The sequence below is a fragment of the Ictidomys tridecemlineatus genome, chromosome 1 (genome assembly GCF_052094955.1).
Source record: "Ictidomys tridecemlineatus isolate mIctTri1 chromosome 1, mIctTri1.hap1, whole genome shotgun sequence".
Classification (NCBI taxonomy): domain Eukaryota; kingdom Metazoa; phylum Chordata; class Mammalia; order Rodentia; family Sciuridae; genus Ictidomys; species Ictidomys tridecemlineatus.
In genome coordinates this window covers 5,301,343-5,327,722 of record NC_135477.1, presented here as the reverse complement: position 1 = coordinate 5,327,722, position 26,380 = coordinate 5,301,343, and the positions used below count along the sequence as shown (strand labels likewise).

General features: G+C 47.2%; 1 protein-coding gene across 9 annotated transcripts in view; it reads right to left on the bottom strand.

Annotated features, from left to right (window-relative positions):
* C1H10orf90 (chromosome 1 C10orf90 homolog) overlaps positions 1 to 26,380 on the bottom strand; it is a 185,414-nt gene that overhangs the window by 25,280 nt on the left and 133,754 nt on the right. The window lies entirely within an intron of this gene.

Below are 26,380 nucleotides of genomic sequence, written 5' to 3'. Positions count from 1 at the left end.
ACCTGGGTTCACATCCCATGTCTGCACTACCCAGCCTCCACTATAATGTAGATGATAATATAATAAATTAATAATATTAAATGGCATTCATGTAATTCTTTACATCACTCACTTTATATAATAAAATGAAATATATATTTTATATAGTTTACTTGATTATATATATATCAAAAATATCAACTATTAAAGTGGAGGTACTAACGTAATAATAATGCACGTGAAGTGTTTGGTTCAGTACCAGCATTTAATAGGCACTGTTATTGTTATCAGGCAAGGTCCTGGGGCCAGCACAGAGGTCGACCTGCCTCATCAGGTCACTGCACAGTCCGCAGGCAGTGGGCCCACAGGCGTGTCCGGTGTGCTGCCCGCCTCCGTGCCGCAGCAGCAGAGCTGGACACTGCCTCACACCCACCAGCAGTGGACAGGGTCAGTAAATCATGTGTGACATGCTTCACAGCAGTTAAAAAGAATGAGTCCATGCGGAATGATCTCTGTGACAAAAGTCGTTAGGGGACTCTCGCTCTGTTCCCTCCAGTCCCTTCTCCACAGTAAAGAAAGGGGCATGACCTCCCACTCTGCCAACAGCCCCGAGCTCCCAGCAAGGCCTTGGTACAGCGGAGCCTCCTGGCCCGTCCGCCTGAGCCTCTGCGTCCCAGCCGAGGGAATGCACTTCTGGTGAGGCCAGGCCCTCCGCCTGTGAGAAGCACAAAGACTCTGGGACCAAGCCCCCGCCCCCAGCACCCTCCTGGCTCTGGGGTCCAGCCCAGGAGAGTCAACTTGGCAGCTCAAGGTCTGATTCACCCAGGGGGTAAACTGAGTTTTCCATGTTCTTCTGAACAAACAAAATGTCATGACGTTCCAACCAGGTTCCAGGGGGGGTTGACACATTGAAAGGATTAAAAAGTACATAATAAAATAAATCAACAAAAAAGGCAATTGTTATTAGATCTTGTCATTTGGAGAGGAGATTGATCCACTAGTGGCAAAGTTGCACTTTGCTAAATTGTACAGAAAGAGCTTTCCAAACGTTTACCTCAAAAATCATCAATTCTATTTAAGTAAAAAACAAGTAGGTAGAAAAATAGTCACTAAAATAGTCACTCCTTTCTACGTGGCCTCTTTTGATTCGAAGCTCTCTTAAAGAATCCAGAAACAAATTAGTTATCAGTGATGAGAGACTCAGTCTGGCTGATGGCATAGATCCATCCTGGTTTGGTTCTTTAAGCTGGTGGATTTATTTACAGATTCATGGACATAAACCAATCAACATTTTCATCTGTGTATTACCTATTGACCTTTTCGTCTATCATCTGTCTGTCTGTTGGAGTTTGGATCCTAAATGGCCCCCAAAGTCCTTGTACTAAAGCCTCAGTTGGTGCCACTGGAAGTGGTGGAACCTCAAGCAGTGGCCTGGTGGAGGACGGAGGTGGGAGGGGGATTTGGGCGGCTGGCCACTCCTCCGCTCTCCTCTACCCCAGCCAGGAGGTGAATGGTCTGCTCTCCGATGAGCTCTCATCAGGATGCACTGCCCACCTGCACTCAGGGCCCCAACACCAGGGATCCACCCAACTGTGGACTACAGCCTCCCACACTGGGATCCAGACCAGCTTTTCCCCGGGTGCTGACTGCTGGGGTCTCTGCACTGACGAAGAGCTGCCGCTGCCGTAGGTCCATGCACATTCTCCTGGGAGTGGCCCTGTGTGCGGCAGAAGTTCCACTAGTGGCTCGAGAGCACTAAACCCATGGCAGAAAGTAGAGCGGAGTTCGCTTACTGGAGAAAAGAAAAACATGTGGCCAAGGAAGAGCTTTCCCACAGCTCTTGGATTGGGCCTCTTTTTGTGGACTCTGAAATGCAGAGCAGGACGGTGTCGCAGGCAGGCCTTCGCAGGGTGAGCATGTGCCCCGTCTCCGCCCGCACACCACGCAGACAGACTGGAATTAAGAGCTCTTCAGTCGTGCCCTACGTTGTAAACCACCTCACCCCAGGGAAGACCCGCGGCCACTGTGGGCTCTGAAGCGGCCTGTGTCCAGCATTTCTATTTCTCCACTAAAGCTTTGTGCCTCCTTCCTGGGTCTGGCGTGTGGCAGAGCTGCGGTAGCACAAATTTCCTTTAGAGTAACGTTCTCCTATTCCTTTTCCTAAAGTCAGTTGAGAGTCCACAGCTTAACCATCCAGCAACCCTGCCTATCCCAGAATTGAGCTGTGGACCAGGGTGAAAGAAAACCAATGAAAGTGTTCTGTCTGACAGCTATGAATGGCTTCGACCAATTTCATATCCTTGACTCACAGAAGAGACCCTTGGACCATAATGTGGGGCCTGTCTATGCTCTCCTCAAACTCACTGTCAATTTCCAATGTCAAGTTAACAGGGCACCCACCAGCCACCTCCTAGGCGAAACGTTACCCAGGCTTCGGACATGGCCTCTGAGCCCCTCCTGGGTGGTGCCCACGTTCTTCCCAAACACAACCTCACACTGAATCAAACATTACTTTATTAATTTCTTTTGTCTTCAGGACTCCTTAATCAAAATCCTGAATAGCCAGCACAAAGCCAGTTGTTTTCAGGGAAGGACGTCATTGTGCCTATTAGACAAAAGCTTCCAGCAGAGAGTTCAACAGATGGGCTGAGCCATAGTGTCTTTGGGAGCATATGGATACGATTCTGGGGAAGGTATTGTAAGTCATGTCCTGGACATGGGGGCTGACCCAGGTGGGCTTCAGGAAGGCGGGTTCATGCACATTCTCCCAGGAGTGGCTCTGTGTGTGACACTCAGTGGCCCAAGGCAGGTAATTGTCACATAGAACTCGCTTTAGAATCATGTGTACACAAATCATGTGTGGTAGGTATGCTGGCTGGCAGGAAGAGGATCAGGAGAGTGGGCCACTCCAGACTGTCTGCTCTTGACCTTGACCTGCTCAACTGAGGGCCTTGGGGACAGGTTTTCATGCAGGACATTCTCCACAGTCAAAAGCACATCCTAAGCCGACCCAAGCAGCAGGGCAGGTGTGGGAGAGCAGGCCCCTCAGCAATCCATCATCCGCACTAGCTGAGACAAGGCGTGAACCTGGGGTAGACGAGGGCACTCTACCTGCCCCACCAGAAAGTGTCTCTGGTATAAACCAATTTTATAGAAGAGGCGCTCTCCTGCTTCTTTCCCGGAATGAAGGAGACCCACAGATCTTTGGTGGCCTTCAAGGAGCCCTTCTTGAGCCACTGGCCCACCATGGGCACAGCCCTAACAACGTGGTACTTTAGTTCACATTAAGCCAGTATGTGCTGAATGGTTGCCAAGAAGGACCAGCACAGCTGCAGGACTCTGTCACCCAAATTGCAAAAGAAGAGCAAGAAAACCACAAATAGTAGACACACAAGCCCAGAGAGGACAGCTGACCAGGAAACTCAATGGCCCAAGGCAAGTAAATGTCATATAGAACTCACTTTAGAACCATGTGTACACAAATCAGTTTAAATTTTGTTAAAGGTGTTGAAGATGAAACGACATCTCCATACAACCTTCATCCTGGTAGAGAAAGATTGTCTCTTGAGGTTTTAGGGGCTCAGCTTTGTGCAGATTCCTGCCTTCTTGAAACAGATCTCAACCATCCCACTAACCAAAGAGGCACTTCTGAACAAAGCCTCCTTGAATCTAAGACATATTCCTCCCTCCCCAAGTTCAATGCTGCTGGTGGTGATTTTCCCCTTTGAAAGCTGGATCGCCTTACAACTGACTGCCTGTTTCTTAGTCATGCAGTAATTGAAGCTGGTGTGGGTGTCTCTGGGCATTAACATAAACACTGATTCCTGAACTTAACTGCATGTGGGCCTCAGGATCTCCTAAAAGTTCCAGTGCTATCTGCCTCTACCCTGTATAGCCCTACGCTGCTCTCCACCCCCACAGCCTTTCAAAGCCCGCTGTCTGCATTATATAGAGCTAACCATCTCACCTTCCTAGTCAGCAAACCCCAGAACTGTAGCATCAAACTGGAAACCAAAAAGTGGGCTTGATGGAGTGGGTGTCAATCAGACAGAAGCCTGCTCTGAGGGACACCTGTGGGTGAATGGAGGATTCTCTCTTTCAGTAGGACTTTGCCGTCCCTTCTTTTGGCACTGGGACATGAGAGTGCTGCAGTGGCAGGCTGGGAAGTCTTCTGCATGGTGCATGTGCATCGAAGGACACAGAAGTCACCAAAGAGGAAGGAAGATGGGAACAACGGGAGCTCAATAAGCACATATCATGGTTTGGATCTCAAATGTCCTGAAAGGCCATGTGTTGAAGTCTCGGTCACCACCTTTAAAAGGTGGGGCTATGTGGAAGGAAGTCAGGTCACGGGTCCGTGCCTAGAAGGAGGTTTCGTGACCCGGCCTCTTCCACTCTCTCTCTTTCTTCCTGGCCGCCACGATGGTAGCAGCTTCGCCCCTCCACATGCTCCACTGTGACGTGCTCTCTCACCCTCAGACCAGCAGCCAATCAACCACGGACTGAAGCCTCTGAAACCGTGAGCCAAAATAAATCTTTCCTCCTTTGAAGTCATTTTTATCGCAGGTATTTTGTTACAGTGAAAGGCAGTTGACTAACACAATGCGCAGCTTCCTAGCAAGTTTATTATTCTTCTCCTTTCAAAGGAGAGAGACAACCTGAAACACCTTCAGTTCCAACACATGGAAAACGAAATGAAAGAAAGCGGTTAGCTGGTGGCCTCTGGAGAGACAAGTCAGGGAAAACAGAACATGGTGCTATGTGCAAGGCTGGTTACATTTTCTCTGCTTTCTTTCTTTTTTTAACTGGTGAAGGCATCCTCTTTTTTTTTTTTTTAAAGAGAGAGTGAGAGAGGAGAGAGAGAGAGAGAGAGAGAATTTTTAATATTTATTTTTTAGTTCTCGGCGGACACAACATCTTTGTTGGTATGTGGTGCTGAGGATCGAACCTGGGTCGCACGCATGCCAGGCGAGCACGCTACAGCTTGAGCCACATCCCCAGCCCTGAAGGCATCCTCTTTTGGCTGCAGGTTAAAACAATTCCTCGTGTGAACGCGGGTCTCCCTTTGGTACCAAAACACAGCACTCCACCCTGCCTTCGGTTCAAAGTCGACATAATCGTTTCAGCACACTTCTGTTCAGCTCCTCCGGAGTAGCCCTGCAGCCGGGCAGGAAGGAAGGAGCGGAAGGAGGCGGACAGGGGTAAACAGCTCCGGCCTCAGGGTCCCAGAGACCATCCACACGGCAAGGCAGAGCTGGGGCTGGCGCCACTGGGAAAAGGAAAGACGAACAAAACGGGACCCCGAAGGCCCATCTGGAAGTCAGCCGGGAAGGACGAAGGGCGTCCGGAGACAAAGCGCACCATGAGCGAGTCCTCCCGTCGCAGGAAACAAGACTTCCTGCAGACGCCAGCCCTTCCTAGACAGCAAAGACTGCTTCTGCTATCAACATCAGCCACTGGAAGCCTCACTTCCTGAAGAGCAGACCTGACGGGGAGAGGGGCGATGACCAGGAAGACGGACTTGTAGAAAGCAGTGGCCGTCACTGGTGGTCTATGAAAGAGCTCTCCCGCTGGAAGCCAGGGAAGACGGCTGGGAAGGGGAGCTGTGTCCAGATGGCCACGGGGCATTAGGACACAAATGTGCAAGGCCAGTGGGCAGTCAGAGAAGGGGGGAGCCCAGTGTACTCGTGGAGGTTGTTCTGGGGTCGAGTTTCAAGATACCACGTGGGGGACTAACTTCAACTCTCACAGTAAGATTCACGCATGCAGTTGCTGCAAAGTAGGAACACATGTTTCCCCCAACCAGAGAATATCCAGAAAGGATGCTGGGTAACTGTCGAGGGCTGATTCTCCAATTATGTCTTTAGAGGTTTCAGCTTGAGGAACAAAAGTCTTAAAGCAAACATATTTAGATACCAGAAATAACACAACACAACACACACACACACACACACACACACACATACACACACACACCCCTGTTTTCTAGCAACAGGATGACATCCACTACATTGCAAAAGTTGATCAAGAGACACGTTCCAGGTAACTGTTAGCTTGCCTCTTTCAACCTTCCACTTTGGACATAATTCCAGGCTATCAATTTTCCCACTATCCTTTTTCTCAAAGCATGACTCAGATCCTGAAGCATGAGAAGTGTTCTAAGCATTTCTCAAAACTTGATCACATTTGAAGTGATCATTAGATTTTTCATCAAGACATATCTCTATTATTAAAGAGATAAATCTTTAATAAATTTATTAGGGTTTGGATGTGAGAAATGAAAGAAAGCAAAAGCTCACATGTAAGACAATGCAAGAAGTCTCCGAGGATAAATGATTGGGTTATAAGAGTCTTGACCCAATCAGGATTTAATCCTCTGATAGGGATTAACTGAGTGGTAACTGAAGTGACGGGGTATGGCCGGAGGACGTGGGAGTGGGGGGCGTGACTTTGGGGAGATATTTGTAGCTGGAGAATGGAGTCTCTTCCTGTTTCCTGAACACAGTGACATGAGCTGCTTCCTCTGCCACACACTCCGCCATGATATTTGAGCCATGAGGAATGGAGCCGGCTGTCTATGGACTAAGACCTCTGCAACTGTGAGCCCCCTAGTAAACTTTTCCTCCTCTATAGTTGTTCAAACAAACAAACCAACAAACCGACTAGAACAAAATTGTAAAAGGAATAAATGATTACTGAAAAAAATATTTGAACTACAGAAAAGTAGGCAAAAATTAAAACACTGGGCTTTGGGTTTGGATCAGTGGTCATGCACGTGCCCAGCATCACAGACACAACAAAGATTTAAAATGCTGACTGCATGACACTGTCCAAATGCCCTAGGGCACATTTCCAGTGAATTCACGTGCGGCCTTCTGCACTTCTTAATTTCCACTTTGGAGGAAGCTGGCTACAGAACAGGACTGCCCTCCTCATGCCCAGGGCACAGGCACATGTCCACCAAGGTGTGGCCACTGGGAGGGAGGAGGGTGGCTTACTGCTGCTGACAGCCACTCTTTCCCTCTTGCCTGAGGATCTCAGAGCTCTCATCTCTCCTCTGCTTTTGTTTACCCGGATGCTCTGCACAACTACCAAGCAGGAAATGCTGCGCATTAAAGCCGATCAAAATAAGCTGATCTCCCAGGTGTCAGAGGGAGGAGTAGAGGAGAATGTTGGTCAGGATCCTGCAGAGTGACTGTCTGCTCAGGGCTAGAGTCGCATCCCTGAATCACTGTGTGTGTGTGTGTGTATGTGTGTGTGTGTGTGTGTGTGTGTGTGTATACACGCACATGCATGGTGTGTGTGGTGTGTGTGGTGTGTGTGTGCACAGGCATGGTGTGTGTTTGTGAACATGCATGGTGTGTGTGTGTGTGTGTGTGTGAACACGCACATGCATGGTGTGTGTGGTGTGTGGTGTGTGTGTGCACAGGCATGGTGTGTGTGTATGTGTGTGTGTGTGTGTGTGTGTGCGCATGTGCTGAAGAAGGTGGGGCTTCCATTTCAGACTTTCACTGTGCTACCTGGAAACTCAGAGTTTTCAGTATTTCAGGGAAGAGAAAGAGGGTTGGATATTGGTCTCTGTGGTTCTCTTGAGGAAACATCAACATCTTTATCCTCAATTTGACAGCTCTTTGTTGAGAACCTACTATATGCCAGGCTCAATTATGGGGCACTTAGGATGCAGCAGTGAAAACTCAACGTTCTTGTCCTCATGAATTCTACAACCAATAACTGTCACCTCCATAGTCAGAGTCTCACCTCCACTCCGACGATTCCACAGATATCCAGTGTCCACCACCTCCAACCCCTCTCAGCTGGAGTGTATCTACACCTAGTACTGCATCATCTTGAACTAGTAAATTAAACCTCCTACCCGCTGATGACAATTACGAAACCTCCTACCTCACACACTGTAACTCTGTCTTTTACTCAGCATCATGGAGACTTCAAGTCCCACCACCTCTGAGGCAGACACAGCTGATTGCCTACTCTATAAACATCCTAGTTTTCTTTCCTTTGACTTAGAAAATCCTTTGGTTCAAGATGGCTACGTAGGTCTGCCATGCCTGCCCACCTCTAGATTTCTTCCATTCTTTCTTGTAGTTCCAAGCTACTTACTGTTGAGTGTCTAGTTGCTCAGTACAAAACAGTCCTACCTGGTGAGGGACAGGCCTGGCTAGCTACAGTAATGGTAACATAATCAGGTTCACATGGGCTGTTTGTTAAACCCTGACCACTGAGCCCACCCCAGGTTTCCAGTTCAGCAGATTTAGAGTGGAGCCCAGAACGTGTGCTTGAGTCCCTGGTACTGCCGATGCTACTGTTCTAGTAACCACACCTGAGAATCACAAGTCTAACTCATATAGCAGGTAGGAAATAAAAGAACAAAAGCAAATGAATACCAGTGGCTTGGCAGTGCTAATAAAAATGTATAAACTGGCAGCTCTAACAGCACCTGGGAACTTGTGAGAGCAGCAGAATCCCAGCCCCACCTCCTACCACCAGGGTCAGGATCTGCATGGAAGCCCATCCCCGGGTGGCTCCCAGGCGTGTCTGAGTCTGAGGTGCAGCACAAGCTACCTGACCTGGGTGGGCCCCCAAGAGGCTCTGCTTAGTCACGTGGGGTGGTGCCACCTGTCCCCAGGACCACAGGGGCTGGGAGAAGGAACGCAGGCTGCACTGGCCCACCAACACGACACTCATACGTGGCTCACGATGCTCAGAACTTCCTTGGCCAAAGACGTGATGTCAGAGATGGAGGCGTGCAGTCCACCCCGGGGCCCATGAGAGAGCAGAATGTGGGACACATCCAGTCTCCACAGGCCTCCCAGCTCCCCTTCCTTTCCTCCCCGCCCCCAACTACATGCAGGCCAGGGACCAAGAAAATGTAGAAAGGTTTAAGTATCAGTGTAATCACTAGTACAAAACCACAAAGCTGTAGAATACATGTGTGTGTGCATGTGTGTGTAGAAGTACAGATACAGGAAAGCTGAAAATACATACCTTAGAAAATAGAGTGAATATGACAAAATACAAATATTGCAAGTAAAGCATTAGAGAGGATCAACACCAGTCACGCCAACAAATGAAAAAGGACCAACCTCTCTTTTTAAAAGAAAAAGACTGAACATGACGGTCAGCAGGGGGCTTTGACTGTGGCTGACAAACCCACACAAACTTCCTGTGGGGCTCCACTGCGGTGGGCCTCACTTGGACTCATCATCATGGCTCAGTGTTCCTGTCCCGTCAGGCAAGGCTAGCTGCACAGATGCAAGGAGGAGGGGTCAGGGCAGTGGGCAGTGATGGCCTGGCCACAGAATGCATGGACATCACCGATCTGCACTTGGCCAGACAAGGTGGCTCCTGCAAGCGGCCAACTCCAACTGTGGCCTGGAGCTGAGGGTGTTGTCCCTGTTCCAAGCAGTCCAATTCACAAACAAATCCAATACGCAGGAGCCAGAGGACAGGGCCCAGCAAGATCTTACAGGTGAGGACATGGTCCAGCAGAAGTAGAAAAGAGCATCTAGAAAGTCACAAGACACCTCGAGTGAAGCTACAGCTCGTGGGCAGCCTGGGAGGCTCCAGCTAAGCAGTGGTGGTGGCCCAGCAAGATGGACTGAGGCCTTGCCCACCCCACAGCGGGCAGACACCTGGATGGTCCACAGGCGGCCAGCCTTGACCTATAGACAACGTCCACCCTCTGTACGTCAGCTCAGCATCACAAGCCTGCACACCACGCACCTCCAGCTGCCTGGGCTGCCTCCAGCTCAGCTCTGTCCTCGTTCTGTCTGGACAGCTGTTTTCTAGTAATAATCTGAGCGTATGATCTGCCTCCCCCTTTCACGGCCATGCACAGCGAGCGTCACGTGGGTGTCCTGGGTAAACTGAAGAATCATACCTAAATGGGGACGGAACTCACCCTCAACTCACAGTCACAGGGCTTAAGCCAGAAACCAGTGGACTGTGCTGAGTTAAGGAGGAAATGAAAATTTGAAATGTTCCATATACATGACCAAGGACGAAGCCAGGAAGTGTGCACTGTAAGAGGGGACTGTGGGCGCTGTGAGGGCTCTGGCAGCAGAGTCCCCTTCCTGATATGTTTAATACATGTTCAACTAACAGCATTTTCAGGAAATGGACTGTGGGGGATCTGGGCTGGTGCTCTGTAGGGCTGGGGCTGGAAGGACACACACCTGCCCGACAGTGTCCCCTCCCTGCCCTTCTGGTCAGTCAGTTTCCCCCCGCCCATCATCCAGACCTTTTCCATTACAAGATCTGGGAACCCTATTTGGGGAAGACAGAAATTCCTCAGAGGGAAAGGAAGTGAATTCCAAGGCCCCGGCTCAGGCTGCCAGCCGCTGGACGCACTTCCCAGCCAGGCCCACAGCATTTTCTGGTTCTCTCTGACACTTCTAATAAACTCCAGTCCCGTCAGGCCCAACTCAGCAGGAAACTCGGGGCCTGCGTGCGTCCCCCCCTAGGAATGCCGTGCCCTCCCAAGGGCTATTTTTGAGAATCAGAACTGGAGATGCTCCCGGGGCCTCTGAAGAGGAGCACATGCCACATGGAAATAGAACCAGGAATAAATCAAGTGAGAGAGGAGGCTGACTCAGCTCGGGCTGCAGTCAGGAAGCACAGAGAGACACGGAGCAGGCTGGTCTTCCCTGCCTCCCTCTCCCGGGACATCAGGCTTACACACTTAATGTCCTTTCATTCCTGTTCCCTCCCCAAATGACCATCATTTCCCAATGAAATAAACAGGTGGCATCACAACAAACGCCCGGCTTCCTAATCACTCCCATTCAACGCAGACTTCCCGCGTTACTTATTTCTCTTCACTGAGAGCGATTCATAAGCAACAAAGCGTGTTTCTTTTATGGTCTTGCCTCATGAGACCACTTAGGGTATGGAGAAATGGAAATGTTTAACTGTTTTTAAAAAGCTACTGTAAAAGCATTTCCCTTATGCCCTGAAGAAAGAGAGATTTCTTGTGAAAACAAATGTCACCATCTTATTGCAGAAAAAAAAAAATCATCATTTTGGAATAAGGTGGAGAAGACAGAAACCGTTGGTGAGGAAAGGCCTTCTCTAAGCAGATGGTTGCAGAGGAGGGTGGGGAGAGGCACAGGTGGCTTGAGCTCTACCCTGGCTAGCTCTGACAACCGCTAGGAGAAGAAACGCAACATGGCTGAGCGTTATCTTATACAGACAGCACTACTACTGGCATCCGGTGACTCGGAATGACTGAAGGACGTGACTTCTATCTTCGTACCTCAGCCCCATCCCCCACCCTACCCACTAATGTTTATCAGAATATTCTAGAAGTTCACATCATTAGGGAAGAGTGAATCTACTTCTAACTCCCTGACCATCCTGGTCAAGTTGTCCAGAGCTTCTCTTGGGACAGCAAGTGTGCTACGTTTCACACCAGTGAGCCTACCTCGTCTCTGCTGTCTGGGAGCCCTCGTTGTGTCCTCTCTTGATACCTTTCAAAGGACTTCTGGGTCAGGCTGCACTGGTGCTTGTTGTCTTAAGAAAAAACTTTAAAGGTCACACTAACAGCGTATGTGTGGGCATTCGGGGAAGCAGGGCTGGGGTGCAAGGGAGCTCTTGGTACTATTTTTTGCCCCATTTCTGTAAATATAAACTTACTTCAAATGGTCATCTCGATAGGTTTTTAAAAGCCCCCCACAAAAGCAGCAAGCAGTATTGTGTACAGTGAAAGCTGTTTCTCAGCAGCTCTATAAAATGACCATGTGTCCATACACCAGGAACAGCACAAGCACATTCCTAACGCCACATTCGTAAGACACCAGGTGATGCAAGTGTGGTCCACAGTGCCCATTCATCTGCTAAGGAGCAAAGAGGGTGTGCCAGCTGCTCAGAGCCCTGCAAGCGCAGCCTCTGGCTCCTCCTGCATATCCCCACCTAGAGCCTTGACCCACACCCTCCAGGGGGGTGCACATCCTGCATCACAGCTGGCTGAATGTGCAACGTGACATCATTCCAGCAAGACAGAAGGTGCTAGAAAGAAGGTGGAATACAGGCCCAGAGACTTGGTACCCACACCCACCTGGTCCTGCCACCCACCAGCTATGTGACCATAGGGCCACCCAACCCATGCAGTTTCAAGTGACTCATTCACACTGAGATAACACCGCCTGCTCTGGGAGGAGGAAATGGAACCACGTGAAACTCAAAAATGATGATGCGCTAAGCAAAGATGAAGCCTCACTCTAATCCCCAGCCCTGGGGTGGCCTGTATCTAATGCCTAATTTTAAATCTGTGACCCTTAAGTGATTTGGATAAATTTTGTCCTTGATTTCAAATTTTAGGGAAAAAAAAAAAACATGCACACAATAAGCCCAGAGAGGCAGAAAGGCAGTTTGCTAAACCCTTGACCAATGTCTCACCCCCTTGCCCCAAACTTTCCACTGTGTCAAATTTACTGGACGAAGGCCAGCTGAAGGTCAATGTAAGGTAGGGGTGTGACCCTCTTAAGTGGTGTCACGAGAGTTGTCTTTGGGGTAGAGCAAACCAAACCATCTTCTGGGTCTGGGAGGCTCTTGGGGAGAGGGCTATGCTATTCAAGCCACTGATCATGTTTTTGCCCCTTGAAATGCCACCTCTCTCCATGAGTCATGTCACCTGGGGAGCAGGTGAGTGAGAAGGATACGGAGTTAGAAAGAACTAAAGAAGACCTGCAAACTCCAGGCTGGAGAGTGTGCAACAAGAGCCTCTGCCCCTGCCTGCTCCCGGGGATGGGCTCCTTTTGGTAAAATACTCTAAAGCTTCCCACCTTCAAAGATGCCCCTGAGCACGTTAGGTCTTTACAATGGGGGTGGGCTGTTAGATAGACTGGGGCCAAACTTCTGCCTCACCCAGCTCCCAAGGAATGACAGACGTGGTGTCCACAGTCAAGGTGTGAGTAGAGATCTTTGGACCTTCTATTATAAGGCTGCAAGCACTCAGGAAGGGCCCACCTTACTCAAGAAGCAACATCCTGCTATGCCCCCATGGACCCTACTCAGGTGTGGACTGGTGAAACTGAAATGAAAGTCCCCTCAATGGCCAAGTCCTGCAACCCCCAGCTTCGCCCTGGATTCGGGCAGGAGAATGCACTAAGAGGGGCCATGGGTCTGAAATGCATGAGGTCTCTCCACAAGCACTGCAGAGCTTGCCCTGTCCAGACCTAGAGGGCTCAGAGCTGGACCAGGGAAGGCACTGCCGAGCTCCCATGAGTCCCTGGTCCTCAGGACCATTCACGAGTGTGGAAGCCCAACTCACCCCAACCAGGGGCCCAGGCCGTAATGTGCACAGCAGCCTGCTCTTGGGGATTACTCTTTTCCTCCACAAAGACGCTGTTCTTCCATTAAGGCTGATGGCAGTCATGTGGCCTAACTGAAGGCACTTCATTTTCCAGATTTTCTAAAAATAAATCCCCGGGAAGGAAAACATATGTGTCGTCTCTATTTGGGACTGCAAAAACACAAGCAAATGGGACTGGAGAGACTCGCTGCCTGGAGATCCAGTTCCATCCTGACGAAGGGGTCAGGTCTGGCACTTGCCATCAGACGGTGTGGATTCGGGACAAGGAAATCAGACTCGACTTGTGATAGGAACACGGTTCAGCAATGCCCTTTGCATCCCCGAATAAACTCATCCCGTCCTGTCTTGGGTGGCCAGGACACTGAAGGTGTGCTCTGGCAACTCAGCTACAGAACTGCTCTGCATTAAGGGTCCAAAGAAGAGATGCATTCCTGAAAAGCTCACGCTACAGAAAGTCTCTAAAATGAGAATTTTTAAAATGACTCTCATTATTCACTTGTGATGATGTATGCCAAGGGTAGGAAGACAGTGCCTCTTGGCTATAGTAATATCAAACACAAACATCCTTCCCTAGTGACACGTGTAAGGAAAAGGTGGTGACAGCGCCAACACCGATTAGAACACCAACACTGCTGGGGGGCAACTCAAGGTGTCACAAAATGGCAACACTGAAAACGAGTTGTTGGGCTGAGTGAGTAATTTCTGAATTTGGCTTTAACATGTCAATTTTCCAGGTGGGACCGTCTCCCTGTTTGGGGTCCTCTTTCCCATCCTTGAACTTGCAGGCCCCTTTGGTCTTGGCCTCACCTCTGCACCCAACTTGGTCAAGTGCTGGGGAACATTCGGGCACATTAGTCTCTGCCTGGCAGTGAAGGTTGTCCCCAGGGACTGGAGAGCAGTTAGCTCAGAGTATTTGAAAATAATCAATCAGTGAAGGGTCAGGCAGGGCCTGGGCTAACCCCCACATCCCTTAGTTCAATGACTTGTTTTCCTCCAAATCCAGGCGTTTCCTCAACTCCGGCCTTCCCCAGCTCTCCATGGAATTGACCAGCGAGTGCTGCCCGTGGCACCTAAGACACCCGGGGCCACCACGCACCAGCTACATGCATCACACTCACCTGGTCACCCTCTGGCCCTGCTGGCTTTACTGTCCCACCTGAGATCTGGAAAAAATCAAGTCACGTCACAGAGTCACAGACTCCTCCCTCCACGATCTGGCCTCTGCCTGCGCCTGGAGGGCTCCTCCCCAGCCCCCCTGCGCGCCGGCCCCCCTGTGCGCCAGCCCCCTGGCCCTGGTCCTGAGCCCTGAATGCTCCAGGTCCTTTCTTGCCTCATATCAGGACTTCGCCCCAGCTGTACCTCCTATCTAAAAATGTTCCTCCTCTCCAAGGCAGGCTCCCTCTTGCCACGAAGACTTTGGCTGGAATATCACTTATTTAGAGGAGCCTTCCTGGGCCACCCCATTTACAGAAGCCAGCAAGGAGTCACCCAATGCCATGGGCCAATTCAGGGGTCTGCAGAAATTCCTGTCACCACTTGAGACTCCTCGGGAGGAAGCGAGGGTCTGTCTGTCGTCCATCTCTAGCTCAGTAGCAAGCTCCATGGGGATGGGGACCTTGATTGCTTCCTGCAGTGCTGAGCACCTGAATGACACCTGGCACTCAATCAGCACCTGTCAAGTGACCAGCATCATCACTGAACTGGCGGCTCGTGTCTTTGGCAAGGGCGTTTAGCTCCTGAGGAGCCAAGCAAGCCCTGAAGACTCCCTCGCCTATTGCAGAGCAGATAATGAGGGGACCCGGAATCCTCATCCAGAAGCATCAGCAGGGGAACCCTGACAGTCTCCAAAGGGTAAAAATCAACTCAGTAATTCAAAAGTGTATTTGAGGTACTCCTCTGTTCAGGCATCCCGCGAGGAGGTGGGGAGGTGGTAGTGGGCAGACAGATGTGGCTGCTGCCCCAGAATGGGCAAGTTGAGAGGTCTGTGACAGAAGCCAAGGTGCTTCAACCTGGAGACTGTCCCTCCTGTTAGGGTTTAGCTGTGAAGAGTCCCCCAAGAGCTCACACGTGAAACAAAGCAAAACAGTTCAGAGGTGAAGCGATTGGATTAGAAGGTGAAGCGATTGGATTAGGAGAGTTAACATAATCAGTATTAACTTCCTGATAGGGATTAACTGGGAGGTGACTGTAGGCAGGTGGGGTGTGGCTAGAGGAAGGGTTCATTGGGGGTGTGACTCTGGGACACATATTTCATCCTTGTTGAGCAGGGCGCTTTCTCCATGCTTCCTGGGGCCATGTCCGAGCTGCTCGCCTCTGCCACTCTCTCTGCCATGACCTCGAGCTCCAGAGAGGTGGATAGAGTTGGCCGTCTATGGACTGAGGCGTCGGAAACTGGGAGCCCCCCAGTACACTTTTCCTTCTCTAGTTGTCTTTGTCGGTCTTTTGATCACAGCGGTAAGAAAGTTGACTCACACACTGCCCCACCCTCAGGAGAACAAAGCCTGTTATTCTCAAGAAGCTGGGTTCTCTGTTTCCATGGCCTCAAGGGAGAGAAAATATAGTTTTGAGACTAAGTCCACATCCCCCACAGCAGAGGCACTTGTGCACCCTGTGGGCCTTCTTTCCAGACCATTCACTCAGTGCTCAGGAAGATGGAGGAAACTGTGACAGGAGGAAAGAAATGTAAAAGAGGCAGAAAGAAGGAGAAGGAAGGTGTAGTTCACTCTGCAAGCTGGTGCTGAGGTTCCTCTTCCCTTCACCTGTGAGCCAAGAGCCTGCTCACTCCGGGACCTGTTGCTCCCAAATTTCTGGAAAATCTACAAATCCTCACTCAGAATCTTAAAATGTTGGTAGGAATTCAGCCACTTATGGAAATGGCCTGTGTCCCACTAATTAGCATAGCAACACATGTATTTTTTTGAACAGAGGAGCAAAGAGATATCCAGGATACTTTCTAATGCAACCTATTGATCAGATATTGGAGGAGATGTCAACCTAAGGATCCCGAGCAGCCAGACCGCCGTGAACTGTCCTGAGATCACCAGACTGACGTCATCCTTGCACCCCTTCCCATGCCACCCCCATTAAGTTCACCTTAAAAAGAAGAGCCCGAGGACCCCCAGAGAGCCCCCGACTTTCACGATGGCCCGCAGTCTCCCTTGTTTTCCAAGTAAACCTCTGTGCCTCAATATCTTTTGCATCTAGAAAGTCTTTTCTGGGAGTTGGTCAAGGACCCTGTCATCCTGAGTTGAGGTCCCCCTCTCTAGGAGCTCCTCAAATCCCCTCCAGGGATAGGAGAAATGGGGTCCCAAGTCACCTGGCCCAATGGGTGCTTGACGTGAGCAGCAATTCAAACATGCAGACGTCATTACGGCCATTTGTCACGGACATCAGTTCCCACCCATTTCCACTCTGGAACTTTTATCAAGCGTGTGGCAAGTTGGACCCGTTCCCACTTGGCCCCCTCTCTCTGGGCGCCGCCTTAGCAGAAGCTGACGAGCGGAGGGTTAGACAACAGCCAGGTGCAGCGTGAGCACAGAGACGCCGGGACCCGAAGGCTCGGCGGTGGAGACCACTGACTGCCCAACTCGCCAGTGGCTGTCGTGGCTGTCGTGGCTTCTCCCTGGATTTGAAATTGCACACTTTCCCTTTCTGACAAGGCCACCAGCCCAGCCCCGTGAGGGCAATTTTCAAAGGAAGGAGCAGCAGCTTCACAGGCCAGCCGACCAGACGGCAAGCCCGGGCGTCCTCAGGGACACGGCGTCTCGGCCTCATCTGCGTGAGGAGGACATCCTACCAGGAAAAAAACACTCCAGACTTCAGGGGGATTTTTTTCCTGCTGGAAAAAGGAGTTAAGCGACAAGTCTGGTTGGGGGACACTTCACTTTAGGATCCTGCACCCAGTGGCATTAGGTGCTTCCTGAATATGATGTAACATTTAGGAATCCGATGCATTTTTAAGTAATTAATTTCTGAGAGATACTCTGATTGAAGTAACAGTGCGAGACAGTTATGGAATGTGAATTATGCCTCCACGAATTAGAGTGCTTTAAACATATAAAAGCTGTAAGTTATAAATAAGTTATATATAAACTCATATATACTCATTTATAAGTTATAAATACATCTTTAAGAAAGCAAGTCTGCTCGCCACAGCAATAGGCATGTGGCCGGCAGGTCCTGCGGGAGACAGGGACAGCTGGGAGTCATGTGGTACCAAGCTGAAAGCATTTCGTGTTTCGCAGGTGGCGCCTGAGTGAATCCTGCTCTGCACTTGGCATTCCGGTCTTTGCTAGTCTTTGGACTTGTGCTCTAATTTCTTTTGGTTGAGAAACTAATTCAACTCAGCTGCAGAGACGCCAGTCTGTGTGCTTTAAGTTTCATAATGTAATTAACGATTCACATCCAATTACATCATGTTAAAAAGGCTCTCCCAATCCTTTCTCCACTAATCCCGGTCTCAGTGCCTCCTGTGCGGACTTGATGAATGCTCGGGAGGAAAGCAGAAAGCTCATTTGCAAGCACCGAGAGCTGAGCTTGAAATCATCAGTGGTATTTTAGCCTCGCCAAGGTTGTGTGAAAATGCATGCACTTTTTATAGGGACGTAGTTTTATAGGGATGTAGTTTTATAAGGGAATAGTAAGAAAGGAAGAGTACAACTTCAGAATAAGACACCAGCATTCACTCTACAAACACACATACCAATCGGATGGCAGGTATTGTACTCCTCTGTCCTGGAGAAACTGAGTGAGGCCTGAAATCTTTGGTGTGGAAGTGCCCCCTCCCCCTGCTGGGGTCCTGAACTTCCTTCCCATTAGAACATCCTCTTGACACATCCTCTTGGGCCCCCAGGGACCCAAGAACAGGTTCTGTTTATGAATCTCCAAGACTTTTTGCCTTTCTACATCTCCTGGGATGGCTCAGCACAGGGGTTGGATACCCCAGGGAACATTCTTTGGCTCATTTTGCTAATGTGGTTGCTGTTGACCCCTCTTCCTCTCTCCTTTTCTCCTTGTTCTCTCCTCTCTCTCCTCTGAATATCTCAGAACAGAGAAAGTTATCTTATTCTTCACTGTTTCACCAAGCCACCCAGTAGCTCATATGCACACTCAATAAAACCATAAAAAAAGTTATTTTTCCATTCCCGGTTTCTTCATGCTTGTGTCAATTTCCTCTAAATCCATACTTCCCCATTCTCTAAAGACAAGTCAGAATGCAATAGTGGAAATGTAAGACAAAAGTTCATGGTGACTTGGGGTTCACCGTGCATTGGCCCAGGTGGTGCAGGCTAACCACCCTGGTTCTTAGTGTCCTGAGAGTGAGGACATTAAAGTTTCCTTTTCTTAGGAGGAAAATTCTAACTCTCAAAGAGCTGAAGGGGATGTGAGATAGAAGACAATTTCAATAGGAGGAAATAAATGAGGTCAATAAGCAAATGGGAAGTCCTGCCTTGTTTGAGATTTGAAAATGCACAAAAATAAGGTGCTAATTTCGGCTATGAAATTAGCAAAATATAAAAATGTATATACTCAATTGCAGAGGTTGGAGGGAGATATAAATTTGACAGACCAATGGTGTGCATACTAATCAATGTTTTGCAAGTGCAGGAAATTCAGGCTTACCCCTGTGAAGGCTAGGGTCTGACTCTCCTGACCCAAACCGAACCTTGGAGATCAACTCACTTCAGTGGGTCAAAGCATTGGAGTATGTTTTATGAGCCCCCTAAAAGCCAATGAAAATATAACATCCAAAGTCTAAACAATGCACAAACCATTACCCAGCCACTCTCCTTCCAAGAATATAGCTTAAGAACATGAGTAGGCATGGTCAAAGTTTTATACATACAGATATGCAGTCAGTATTACTTAAGGAGGTGAAAAATTAAAGTTAACTGCTCAACATCAGGGAGATAGTTAAAAAGTTGACATATTTAGATGATGTGAACTTTAACTATGTCACATGTTTATGGAGAACTTTTAACAGCAATGGAAATAGGTCACTGATTTAGGACTTGATAAAAACTGTGAACAATGTTAGAAAAATCCTAACTGGGTCAGAAACACTTCTTAAACAAAGAATAGACACTGCACAATGAACTGGATATTCATATCTGCTCCCAGCCTGACCCAAAAGCTTGGATCCCAGTGTGGTGACACCAAAGAGCAGGTCCTGGGGGAGGTGACAGAGCCACAAGGGTGGAGGCCTCATGAAGAGGCACTGCATGCACCTCTACAGAAAATTAGTAGTGTAATAGTGACAATTCATCAAGCAATTTAATTTAAAAAACTCAAATGTTCTAACTTAAAAAAAATGGCTGGCCAATGTTCAAAACTCTAATAGAAAATAAATTCATGAGATCAATTGTTTCCTGCAATATGGTGAGCCAGATAGCCCACTCTCTCGTGCTATGAAGCAATTAAAAACCTTGGAAATAAGCATCAAAACATTTTAAATATATGGCTCAGCTTGCAAGGAAGTAAGGAAGTCCTCAGAGGTTAAGAAGAAAACTGGAGAAGAATCCGGCTGCTGTGGGGGGCTACTGCTGATTTCTGGGCACCTGGAGTTTGAGATTTAAGGTCAAACAGATGCCAGGAGACAAAGTTCTGGGACTTGAAAATGTGGAAAGTCACACTGGAAACTTGTGCATACAGGCACAACTCACCCTCGGTTGGTCCTCCGTCAGCTCCATGCCACGGCTTGCACAATCTGCAGACTATGCTCAACCCCAAGCTGAAAATTTACCATAATGTGAGCACAGGAGACCCTTCAGGAGGCCTTGATCCTCAGGAGAATAACCAGTAAGCATGGTCTGGGAATCACAGTGATGTACACATATTTTATATGTGTGCATGTTTGGGTTTGTGTGCATGTGTGTGTGTTTGTGTGTGTATGTGAAAATTTTTATTGAGCTCATCACAGTCAAAGAATTGAAAAATATGAAAGGTAAAGAGAAAGGAAAATAGAATGAGGAAGTATAAACATATCTACTTAGAGTCCTGGAGGGAGAAAACAGGAAATGAGGAAAGGAAAGAAAGAAATGTGTAGGAAGTGTGCAGAGCGAATAGACACAGTAACCACTGTGTTCCAGAAACACAACAGACCTTGAACACAATAGAAAGAAACCCACATTTAACTACATCACAATGCCAAGCACAAGGAACACACACACTGCCCAAACAAAAGTATGAGGGTTAGCAACTAAGAGTTGCCTTCTCCATAGCAATGGTGGAGGCCAAAGTCACCAGGATAAGATTTTCAAAGGACGGAGGGGAAATAACTCTCCACATAGAACAGCACAGGGTGTCAGGGCCCCTTTCAAGAATGTGGAGAAATAAACGTGTTTTTAGAATCTCTATCTTCCCTCAGCCCTAAACCAATCGGAGACAGTTTATCACCCAAAGTCCCTCCATTTCATGAACCATGGAAAAATCATCAAAAATGACATGTGAAACACATACTTCAGGGACATGGAAATCGGTAACTGATACTAGGAAATGAGACCTGTGTGCATAAAGGAGAAGAGAGCAAAGCTAATGGCAAGACGAGGTGACTCTACAGACCTGTGAAAGTGACCTTCAAATTGCAGGACTCAAAACAGAGAGGCAGGAAGGACGAAAGCACAAGAGGCCAGTAGTGCACCTGCTCCAGGGGACGAGAGTGACCGAGCTCCAAGACCAAACCGCTGGAAGGATGAGCAGAAACGCTGGGCTTGAACCTTAGGCTTCGCTAAGTGCACAAGTTCCAATTCCTGGTCACTCCAATAATAGAAGAGCACAACTTCCAACGACCAGAGACAGCGAGTAGGATGAGGACAAACTGACTGGACACACGGCGATTAGAGGGTGAGAAGACAAAGGGGCAAGACAGCACAAACCTGCCGAGCCCGACAGGAGCACGTTAGAATAACTAGGAAGGGCCTGCATTTTCTACCAAAGTAAGAATTGTTCATGGAATTTCCCCCAAATAGTGGTGATCATCATCTTGCCCTATCAGATATTAAAGCTCATCATGAAGATTCAACAAAATGAAGTGATATGGATGAGTTTATGCAGAAAATATTTCAAACTGAAGGAAAAATGAAAATGATACATATCCAAATTAGAAGGAAACTGAGCTTAAAATGGTTATGTGAAAACACTTGATATGAGCATTTGATCCAAGCTTTTTCCGGAGAGGCTAACAAAAATAAAATAAAATGTGGGGTCAGGACAAAGTAAATACAATGTAAATAAAATGTAAATAAAAAATTTAAAAGCAGAAATCAATATATAGGTTGAGTAGTCAGATCCTGGACCTTTATGGATTTTGGAATGTTTGCATATACACAATAAGAAATACTAGAGAGGAGATCCGAGTCTAAACTCAAAATTCATTTGTTTCACATACACCTTATAGGTACATAGTTTGAAGATAATTTTATACAGTATTTTAAATAATTTGTACACAAAACAAAGGTTCACAGTGTGAGATTTTCCTCTTGCACTGTCATATTAATACTAAAAAATTTTCAGATTTTGGAAAATTCTAGATTTTGAGTTTTTTGAATCAGGGATGAACAACCTCATGGTAAATTGACAAGATTGGAAAATATCAGTATAACAAAGCTTGGGTTTTGGGAAAATAATATCAATAAAATGGACAACCCTCTAGTTAGAATGATAAGAATTAAAGAAAAGGCACTAACTACCAATAAATCAGAGGACATCACTGGAGATCCAAGGATCATAAGAAAATAGTGAAACAACTTTATGCCAATAATTCAAACAACTTTGAAGAACTGGCAAATTCTTTGAAAGACACAAATTGTCAAAACAGACTGAAGAAACAGAAACCCTTACTGGTCACGCTGCAAGAAAGGAGATTAAATTCATCATTAAAAACTTCCCCACAAAGAAAACTTCAGCCGAGAAACCTTCACTGTTGATTTCAACCAAATACTTTCGAAGCAAAACCACAAAATCTCTTTCAGAGTCAAAGGAGAAAATACTCCCTGGTTCATTTTATGAAGCTGGTGTTTTCCTGGTACCCAAACCAAAAACATTTCAAAATAAAACTGTAGACCAATATTTCTAACAGATAAAATGAAAAACAGGTTCCTGGAAAATATTACTAAAGATGATCCAGTGTTATATTTATTTTTTAAAAGTATAATATATTCTAATCATTTAACATAGAAATCCATGTAACTCCTTGTGTTCATAAAACAAACTAGGAAAAAAAACCTATTATTATCCCAGTGGATGAATAAAAGGATTTGTCGATATTCAACACTCATGCACAACAAAAGCTCTCATCCAATTAGCAACAGAAACAATAACAATACAAAATGCAAACAACCTGCATAAAAACTGGACAAAGGAACTTGAACAGACACTTCTCCAAAGATTTTCAATGGCCAATAGGCACGTGAAAATGTTCAACATCCCTAGGGAATCACTAGGGAAATGGAAATCAAAACCACAATGAGACACCACTGCATAGCAATTGGAATGGATATTATCAAAATACAAAATAAAGTGCTAGCGATGATGTGTGGAAAACGGGAACCTTTGTGGATTACCAGTAAGGGGGTACCATCGTGCAGCTGCTGCGGAAAACAGCTTGACAGCGCCTCAAATCACTACCAACAAAATTAACCTGATTCGCAATCCTGCCTCTGGGTATACAGCCCGGGAACTGAAAGCAATGATGTAAGGGTGTTGGTACACCGTGCAGACTGAGGATTCTTCACGATAGTCTAAGGTAAGAGCAAACCAGGTGTCAGCAGATGATGCAGAAATGCAACATGCAAGACACGTGGGACAGAGCATTGCCAGCCTACAAGGAAGGGAGTCGTGTCCTACTACAACATGGACGAGCCTCAAGGGCAACATGCTAAGGTGGACTGCACGTGTCCAAAGGCCAGATGTTGTGTGACTCCACTTACATGAGGCACCTGGAGCAGGCGAATCCACAGGGACAGAAGGGGGAATGCTGGCTGACGGGGAATGGAAGCTAGTGTCTAAAGAGGACACAGTTTCAGTTTTGAATCTACCTGCCTACATGTTTTTAGAATCTCTGTGGCCACGAAGAGGTAAGACAAAGGTGTTCCCTCTCATTACTTCTACTCACAGTCCACTGAGGTCTTACCTCATGCAAAAGGCAAGGGAAAAAAGGTGGACATCATCAGGTGGAGAAAGAATAAATAAAACCCTAATCATACATAATATTGCTCTATCTAGATAATCCTAAGGAACCCACAAAAACACTGCTCTATTTAAGTGATTTTTAACAAAGTGGCAGAATTCAGGGTCACAATACAGAAATGGATTATATATACTATATATTGATTATATATGTATATAAATATTCAATCGAAAAGTTGGAAATAAAATTTTAAAAAGTTAATACCATTCATTCATAGTAGCATTCAGAATGTAAATAAGGATAAATATTACAAAATGCATAAATGATCTCTGCACTGAGAATCACAAAACATTTCTGAGAAACTGAAGATACACACAACGATTCGAAAGAATTTCAAAAGCATTTGTCCAAGTGGAAAAAACCTTACAAAAGGGTATGCCCAACTGGCTTCAATGTATAGGGATTCTTGAATAGTGACAGAAGGAAGTCCCCCGGGGTGGGATGTGGCTGGGAGAAGACTGACAGCAAAAGCGCCCCGAGTTTTTGGGGTGATTCTGTATCTCCCTGTGGTGTTGGTCTCGTGGCTATATGTATACAATATGTGCCCTTCAATGTAAGTAAATGATGCCTCCAAATAGCCTATACAAAAAGAGTACAGGACCAGACTGAGAGGGTATTTCAATATAAAAATCAAAATTTGAGCAAGTGTAATGGCAGCCAGAGACTGTCCTTGCCTATCTCCTGCAGTGAAAAGACATGTCAAACGCCAAAAGCTCACAGAGAAGAGAAGTTAAAGGGTCCCCCTAACTTTCAAATCACAGATGGGAGCAGAGCAACTTTTTTTGATTCATTTAATATTTAAATTGCATGAAAATTTCTACAAGGAAACGAATCTGAGTCAGGGCAATCCTTAGGTAAGCAAGATTCAGTACGTGAGTGGCACCACCAGCCAGCACTGCCGGATTGCCGTGAGAGGTGCTCTCACCAACGGTCCCACTGGCGAACCATTTAGGAACACTGACTCCAGCCACGCACCACGGATCTCAGCTTGCTGCTCTTGAGCACTAGCAACAGGGTAGGCGAGCCAAGTCCTTCCCAGGGCTGTCGGGGGAGAGGCCACAGGAAAAAGACCAAGGCCATAAAGAATCTGAACGCCAGAAACTGCCGATGACTAAGGGCGAGGTGGCACCCTGGGCTGAACCCTGGCACAGAGGGCATCAGTGGGAACAGGGTGAAACCTGAGCAGCGTCTGCAGTCACTGCAGAACTGGTTTCCCAGTTTAGATCAGTGGCTCTCAACGGGGCCCATGTTACTCCCAGAGCATCTGGCAATGTCTGGAGACCCTCTGGCTGTACACCTCATGGGCTGGGAAAGTACGGCCAGCATCTACAGGTGGAGACGCCCTACAACCACAGGACAGCCCCACGCTGCACAGTGCCCAGGGTGAGAGCATCTCAGTAGATGGACCATGGTTTAAAGGAGGCTCACAGGAGGAGGATCAGCGAGGCTGCTATGGGGACTCTCTGGGCTACCTTGGTGACTCTTCTGTTCATCCAAAAATCACTTCAAAATTTGAGGTTTTAAAACTTACCATGAACAATTTAAAAATGTACATACAAAAAGAAATTGTTACATAAGTAAAAATACAAATAAAAAAGCTAAAAGAAAAGTGAACAAAGAAAATAAAGGCAACTCACAAGAGAAGAAATGCAGATGTGAAATAAACACAGGAAGCTGGACCTCTGTGAAGAAGTGCAGACTAACATATCATAAATGCCGACTTTGACTCATCAGAATGGTCCAGAAATGTCAGCAAGGCCAGTACCCAGTGTTTGAGTATGGTTAGGGAAGCTGTGTCTAGGTACAGACAGTACAACTCAGTGTCACTTGAAAATCCTCATTAAAAGGCCTTAACGTTGTGCCCATCTTTTGATTAGAAATTCTAGGAATCTAGTTTTTAAAAATCAGATGAAATGCCCACATTTCTCCCCAAGGATGTTTATCAACACTCTGTTATAAAAATGTAAAAATGGAAATGATCTGTTTTAACAAGTAGTTTTAAAAAACATGTTTAGGAGACTGTGTGATGGGAACCTCTGTCACCACTAAATGACAAAGAGGGAAAGATAGACACGGAGCAAACCAGGATGCTTTCCAAGACCCCTTTTTTTGAAGAAAAAGAAAGGCACCAGGCATGGTAGCGCATGCCTGTTATAGCTTAGGAGGCTGAGGCAGGAGGATCACAAGCCAGCCTCGGCAACTTAGCAAGGTCTAAGCACTTAGTGAGACCCTGTCTCTAAAGAAAATATAAATTTTTATATTGCTCAGTGATTAAGAGCCCCTGGGTTCAATCTGAGGAAAGAAAGAAAGAAAGAAAGAAAGAAAGAAAGAAAGAAAGAAAGAAAGAAAGAAAGAAAGGAAGGAAGGAAGGAAGGAAGGAAGGAAGGAAGGAAGGAAGGAAGGAGGGAGGGAGGGAGGGAGGGAGGGAGGGAGGGAGGGAGGGAGGGAGGGAGGGAGGGAGGGAGGGAGGGAGGGAAGGAAGTAGGTAGGTAGGTAGGTAGGTAGGTGGGTGGCAGGCTTACGGGCAGGGAGGGAGGGGGGAAGGGAGGGGAAGGGAGGAAGGGAAAATATAAGAAGCCAACTGGTGAAGGTATAGTAAATATTAGTGACATTTCCCTGAGAGTTATAGTTAATCATCACTTTTATCTTTTTACTTTATTATATTTTAATTTCTACAAAGCACACGGTTTACTTTTTCAATAAGGAAAAACAAAGAATGATGAAAGTAAAGAAATTAAGGAAGAAACCGATTCCATTTAAACCTGCTTCTTCAGGGGTGACGTTGAGCCTGACAGCCCGGCAGGCTTTGGGACTGAGACGCTCCTGATGGGTTTTGACAGAGTTAAACCTGCAGCAGGAACTCTCCCCGATACCTAGGCAGCCAG